The 7,126-nt window shown below is 50.3% G+C and overlaps 1 protein-coding gene across 27 annotated transcripts in view; it reads left to right on the top strand.

Annotated features, from left to right (window-relative positions):
* LPP (LIM domain containing preferred translocation partner in lipoma) overlaps nucleotides 1-7,126 on the top strand; it is a 432,466-nt gene that overhangs the window by 170,015 nt on the left and 255,325 nt on the right. The gene's annotated exons all lie outside the window — the stretch shown is intronic.

Genomic DNA, 7,126 nt, shown 5'->3' with positions numbered 1-7,126 from the left:
AACCGCTCTGCAAACACCTGCCGGATTAATTCAGCGTGTCTAGACCCCCATTCCCTTACTGACACACATTTCAGAACATGCAGTTTTAATCCGGTAATTACCGTATTGTCTTGCATACGATACACCCCCACAATAAAATGCACACGTCCTCTTTGAAAGTGGAGGAGGCAGACTTTCCGTGCAGTAATATAACTGAGTAGCAGCAGCTAGGAAGCTGTCTGTGGATCCCATGCAGTTACTTTTGCTTTCACGCAGGAGGCGCTTTAGCAGCGGGAACTGCTTTTACCGTAATTCCTTGCTTGTGATTTTCATTGTAATTTCCAGGAGCTGTTTTTAAAAGAAAAAAAAAGTGTGCCGTGTGTGAGAAAACGGGGCGTTTTGTATCCAAAAAATTCAGCCCGTGTCTGTAACACGCTGGCACTTTATATAACCTTCTTTAAATAGCGTCCATAAGAAGTAATGTTCTCTCGCGTTCAATCAGACCGGAAGAGGACCGTGGTGCTCTAGTGCAGGAAAGCGAAACCTCAGATTGGAAATATTTTTCCATCACTGTTTGCTATGGAATAATACATCCTTGAAGGCACTTAAAAGTTCAGGGTGCCCAGCACATTGGAGGAGACCATTTTTTTCCTCCCATGCCTTACCTGACTTTGTGCCTTTGGGGGGTCACGTGGTCACTTTGCAAGTCTCAACGGCGAGCGGTGGCAGGGACCCCTATTCAGGGAACAGCTTAGCGATTTGACGGTCGTCTCTGCAGCTTAAACTAATCCACTTTCAAAAGGTGACACAGAGGCTCGCTGTATTGCTGCTAGTTCATGTCAGCAGCCAGTCCAAACCCATTAGCCCAATCATATATAAACATAAGAACATTAGACTGCTGGGATCCAGGAGAGACGGGGGGACAATATTTAGCCCATCACGCTTCATTCCCTTTTTATTGCTCCATCTTCTCCTTGATGCTTTCTAATTGTTTCTTCGGTGACCGCTGTTGTTCTTTTGTTTCGACAATGGAGCCTGGGAGACCATTGCAAGTGTCGATGGGTCCCCGTGCAAACCAGCCGCCTAGTCATCCTGCCTGGATTTTTCTTTCCGTCTCCCGCGGGCCTCCCTTCGTGCTAGCTGAGGAATGGGGACCGTGGGAGCCGCGGCTGCTGTGTGTCCTCTGATTATTTCAACACCCCGTCCCCCATCCTCAAACTCAAATTTACTTTATTTTCTTAAGCTTTGCTAGGAGCTCACTGAGCAGTTATTTGTCTAATGCAATGGCTCTCAGTCTTAGACTCAAGGCACCCCTGGTAGACTTGAAGGAAAATGGCAGTGTTTAGTTTTCACTTTGTTTGCCTACAGAAAAAATAATAGAGCATTTATTTTTCCTATTGCAAAAAACCCACAGCTATGCATTCCTGGTTGAAATCGCTGGGTTTATCTTGCGAACGGTGTTTGCACACCTCCTGCCGATGTAGCGTGGCACCCTTGTAAGGATCCCGGGGCACTCTGGTTGCAAATCACTGCTTCGATGCAAAAGGGGAGGTACTCAGACTGGCAGAAAGAGGACCCAGTATAGTTCTGGCTGTATCGGGGGCCCCGAATCTGGCTGTATCGGGGCCCACAAACCTTTCCTGCCTGATCCATGCTGTGGAAGTCAGTCGAGCACTAGAAGGAGACGGTATCAGGGAGTTTTTTCCGGGATGGCAGGAAATGCTGTTTTCCGTGCTTGCTCCGGACTGTTCCTTCTGTATCGTTTGGGGAGCAGCATCCACAGGAGTTTGGCCTCCCAAATCAGGGGCCTAAACCGTGTCTCCCTTGGAGGCTCACGCTGCATTTCCCCGTGGCACAATGCAGAGTTCAGGTGCAAGGTTCGAACAGCAGGGCCCAGATCTGTCTTCTGCAGCCACCCCGTTTTTGGGCTCGCTCGTCCGAGTGCCAGCACTTCGCACTGACTCTCTGTGAGGTGCGTAGTCCTGCTCATTAAGTGCCGTGAGCCTGTTTGGGGTCACAGCCCTTAGTGTGGGAGTAAGAGGGGTAGTCCTGCCGGCGGCGTGGCCCCAGGTTGCCTCCCAGTTGCATCTCGGACCTGCTCATCCTGCATACGGGTGCTGCTTTCAAGTGCGGGGGCAAACTCATCTGGCCCTGTGGGCCAGATCCAGGGCATGGGGACAGTCCACAGGCCAGATCCGGATGATGGAGCCGGGTCGTCTGGCCTGTAGGGTTGCTTGTGAAGCCTGCAATTTGGTGGCAGGAGCAGCTTTGGCTGCTGCGGTTTCAAGAACCACAGCAATCAACACTGCGGCCACCAAATGTCCAGCCCTTCCGGCCGGCCGACACGGCTCCATGCCCAGGATCTGGTCCGTGGCATCCCAGGTTTTGCTGTGACTTGCACATGTGTCCTCCCCTCTCCAACCTACCTTTCTTTCCTTCCCAAGTCAAAAGCCCTGGGTGTGCAGGGAAAGCTCTTACAAGATATCAAGCAGAAAAAAGCTTTAAAAAAAAAAAAAAAAGAAATATTTGAAGGATTTAAAAGGGAAAAAAATAGAAGCTGCCAGTGGTTTTCGAAATATCACTGTAATTTGATTGGAAGCAGTTAAGATGTGTGCGTCTGTAGGCTGTGTACGCGCGAGTGTTTCCTTCCACCCCGGGCTGCTGTTTGGTACGTGGGCTTCTTCTGCGTTGTTTTCCACCGAACGAGTTTGTTCAGCGGGACCGGTTCGATGAGGGATGGCGAAGGGCCACAGCAGTCGCAACCGGGGTCTGCTTTTCCGCAGTGCTTAGCTCCTTATTGCAACACGGTTTTCCAAAGGGAGCCAGCACCTTGCACAGAGAAACCCTTTGGAAGATGGCACCGCTTCATTTCAATGCCTTCTGGGCAGCCGTCTCCCTCCACAGACACCTGGCAGTTGTTCTGCTGGGTTTCGTTTCTCAGAGCAGGTGTGGGAACTGGTCTACTCCTAGCTCGGGGGGTTTCTCGGTGGAGGATTCCTGTTATAAAAGCTGGGAGCATGGACAGAGAGCACCCCTTCATGTCACGTTCTCATCGGTAGTGCGTTATCCCCACATCCCTTTTTTCTTCGGGCTGCTTAGCATGCGACGATGAAAACTCAGTACGCTTTTCATTGCTGGAAATTAACAGCAAGGCTCTGTGATCTTCAGGTTTTCTTCGGTGATTATTTCTCCTCGCTCCGTCACTGCCCAGCTGAGTGCCCCTTAGGTTACCCAGAGGTGGTGCAGTCTCCATCCTTGGAGGGTTTGAAGTCAAAGCCTTGGCTGGGATGATGTAGTCGGGGCTGGTCCTGCTTGGAGCAGGGAGTTGGACTAGATGTGACCTCCTGACGTCCCTCCCAACCTGTATTTTCTATGATCTATGATTTCTTGGTAACTGCTCCCTTGCTGCCACTTCTTTTCCCTTCCGAGTGTGTCTTTTGTCCTTTGGCTGTGCAGCGCTTTGTCTCCTTGGCGGGTTACAGGACCGCGCAGAAGGCCATTGGTTTGCACTAGGCGGCGTGATGAGGGTTGGAGGGGAAATCCAGTAGCTGAAGTCACCTGCATTGCAGGGATCTGTCACATACCTGCACTACCGGGTCTCGGGTATATCTGAACCAGAGACATGTACCTAAAAGAAAAAATAAAATCCTCCTAGAAGCCATACGTAGGGACCTTACTTGCTTTCCTACTGTGTTGGCCAGCTTCTAGTGTGTTTGCACTAGTGTATCTCAATCTGCGGGTGGTCCCTGGGACAAATGGGTTGTGATGGGTGGTGTCACGTGTTCCCTTGCAGGGTTTGCAAATCATGGGGATGTTGTAAAGGATTAAAATTAGAAGATGTTAGGAGATGGTCCTCTCCTGAAAGGAAATAATTTTGCAATGCCACAAGGGCATCTAACCCATGTAAAACTGCTGGAACATATATCTACTCATGTTTTACTACCTGTATTTAACATGTACTAACTTTAGTAACATGCCCATGGCTTGCAACCTGTGCAAGTGAACGTGTGACACCCTTTTGGTCATTTGAATCCTGATTCTCGCCTTGCATACCCTGTGGAGAGCAGAAGCAACTCCCATGGTATTATGCTGCTCTCCGGAGACCGATGGCGTACATACATTCCTGCATCTCACGGGACGAGCAGGAACGCCTTTGCAAATACGTCTCCATAATTGCAAAGGTCAGGCCCTTTATACATGTGCTGACCTCAGGTATTCCCACCCTCAGAAATCTCCCCAAGCCCTAAAATGGGCTTAAAATGAATGTAAATTTAAGTATTACGTTGTTTGGTGTCTGCATGTGTTCCTGACCCTGTAGCTTTTTGGGTTCAAACAAAACCGAGAAACTTTTATTGAGGAGAACAAACTTCAGTACCATGACTCCAGCTTCTACAGCTTTCAGGAAGAAAGGCCCAGTATTGTGAGACACGGCAATACAACCCTGACTGTTGGCAGAGCTGCATGAATGTGAATTGGGCCGAGCCCTCGGGCTCCAGCGGTGCGTCTGCGCAGTGCCTCCGTGGTGTCCGGGAGGGAAGGCACATAACCACCTAATGGGCTGCTCTCCCTGGCGCGTGCTGGCTGGTCACTTGGAGGCTAATCTGCCCCCAGTCTACCCCTTCTGTAAAGGGATTGATGCATCCCAGTTCACTTGTAAATAATTAAGCATTGTAATGTGGTTTTCAAGCTGCTAATGAGCACCTGGTGCTGATGGGAGTGCTACCAGCTCGGAGGGTAGGGGGGGTAGGAGAGTCCTCCACGGAGGGAAAGCAGCTGGGCACGGGCTCTCTGCATAGACTGCAGAAGAGACCACCATTAGCAGGAGGGTGGCAAAGGTGGGGATGCCTGCAGCTGTGGGTATGGACCCCTCGGATCGGATAAATGCAACTGAGCTTATCTGACCCCCTGCCCCTTCCCTCCATGGGGCTGCTGTGAAGGGTCCACATCTGGCCAGCAGAGAGGGTCTTGTGGGTGGAGGGCCCAGATGTGGAGCACATAGCTTCCAAGGGAGCATGCCTCCCTGCTGCAGGGGAGGACCTGGAAAAGTCCTTTCTTGTGTTCCTATGGGGCTGTTTGGTGCCTAGTGAGATCCTCAGCAGGGGATACGGCTTGAGTGGTGGAGACCCAGGTGGACCCTCGGGTGAAACCAAGGCAGAAGGCACATGAAAGGCCACTTCTGCAACCACAAAAGGGCGCGGAAGAGCAGAGCACTTTCCTGCCCTCCAGGTTTCATACTATCCGGAGGTTGAGAGATGTACTCCCCATTTAAACTCCCCTGGTTTAGGATCCATTGCCTTTTTTTTTCTTCCTCTCTTGGAGGCACTTTGCAAAATGAGGCACCTTAGCTCATGGCTCAGCTTCGCTGGAGATGTCGTAATTACCACTGCTGATGTCTTTTCCTTGTACCTGGCACCCTTGGCAAATACAATGCCAGCAAAAGCAGGAGCAGTTAACATGGGGGTTTAATAATAGCAACTAAATGAGCAGATGAGAACTGAAGCAGATGCTTTTTTCTTCCTTTTCGCTACCTTTTCGGCGGGGCGGGGCTCGGGTTTGGCAAGCAAAGAAAGAGCGTGTGCATGCCGGTTTTAAATCCTCATTCTGGAGTGTAGATTTGGGACGTGGGAGGAGAACCAAGCGAGCAGGGGTGCGGATGTGGGGTACCACCTTGGGTCACCTCCATCCCTGCTGATGCGGGTCTTGGAGCGACGATGCTTGCCAGTCTTGTTGCTCACGGTCTCCTGCGCAGCGGCCGCTAGTGAGCAGACACTGCCTTGGATCCCAGCACGTGAACCATCAGCCTGATTTTTTATTATTATTATTATTATTATTATTTTTACTTGTCTCCAAAGATGCTTCGTGACACTCATGTACAAGAGCAGCTGTTGGGATCCGGGTCTCGGATGTGAAGCCGGGGGGAATATGCTCTAGGAATGGGAGCATCTCTCAGCTCCCAGAGGCCAGGCGGCGTTCGGGACTGCTGTTGATGTGGGGCAGAGACCTTCAGGGTGGTATTTGTGCTCCTGTACATCCCCTTCCTCCCTGTGGGTCTGCACGGCGGGGTGGCCAAGGGGAGCCTTGGCTCCTGGAGGAGTTCTTTCATGCAGGAGAGAAATAGGAGGTCCTATGGAAATAGGTCCTATAGAAATAGGAGGTCGACCAAGAGCCCTATATCCCACACCATAAAGTCATGCTGTCAACCTATAATTCCCAGGAGCTTCGGTCACTTCTTGTCCCAGATGGTTAGCACGGTGTCATCGGCTGCTGAGACGCGGATTGCGTCTCCCAGCATTTTAGAGGTGGAAGCGACAGGTCTGTTTTCTGCAAAAAAAAACCCTTGTCCCCTTCCATTTCCAGGCACGGTCCACGTAGCTCTCAGAATTGGGCCTATGATCTGTCAAGCATTGCAGGCTCACGGGGTTGGAAAAATGCCACTGAATGGTGAGATATTGCCGCTCCTGCTGTTGCTAATCATCATCCTGCTAACGAATGTCATTGTCGCTGTGCTGAAGCAAACCCCAAAATTAGCTCTTTCCTTTCTGAAGCAAGCCATTTGAAAAGGAATTATATTGGGAAACCAATATATATTAAAAAAGAGAAAAAAAAATCTTTCCCCTCCCTCCTGTTATTCTACGTAATTCTCTTAATGAAAGCAACCGAGCAGATGCAACGGAAGCGATTTATCCGGTCGTCGGAGCTGCGCCCTCCATGAGCTATTGCCAAATAAAGCCCGTAACATTAGCAACAAAATGAAACCCCAGTTCCCTTTATGGTGGTTTTGGCCACCTTCTGCACTAGAGTATTAAAATAATAATAATAAAAAAAAAATAGCCAGAAATAATCAGGAAGGCAGGGGGTTCCTCATTAAGGGACCGTTCAGATCCAGTTCTGAGCAGTCGTTCGGAAGTCTCCATTGATTTCCCTCTAATGACATCCTCTTCCCCATGGGTTAGGAACCAAATGAAACCAGTTGGAGATTAGTGGTCGTTCGTACTTGCATAACGAAGGGTTGAAACTGGCCCTTAGCAACTGGAGCTGCCTCGTGCAGCCTGGAAGCCCGTTTTGGGGGGGGGTCTTTACCCCTTTTCTCGCCTGCTAGCCAGTTGTCTCTCCTTATCTCTTCCTAGCCCGCCTCCGTAATGCAGCG

This window comes from Alligator sinensis, unplaced genomic scaffold (genome assembly GCF_000455745.1).
Source record: "Alligator sinensis unplaced genomic scaffold, ASM45574v1 scaffold301_1, whole genome shotgun sequence".
Taxonomy (NCBI): Eukaryota; Metazoa; Chordata; order Crocodylia; family Alligatoridae; genus Alligator; species Alligator sinensis.
The sequence above is the reverse complement of the archived record's forward strand: the minus strand, read 5'-3'. Positions and strand labels throughout refer to the sequence as shown.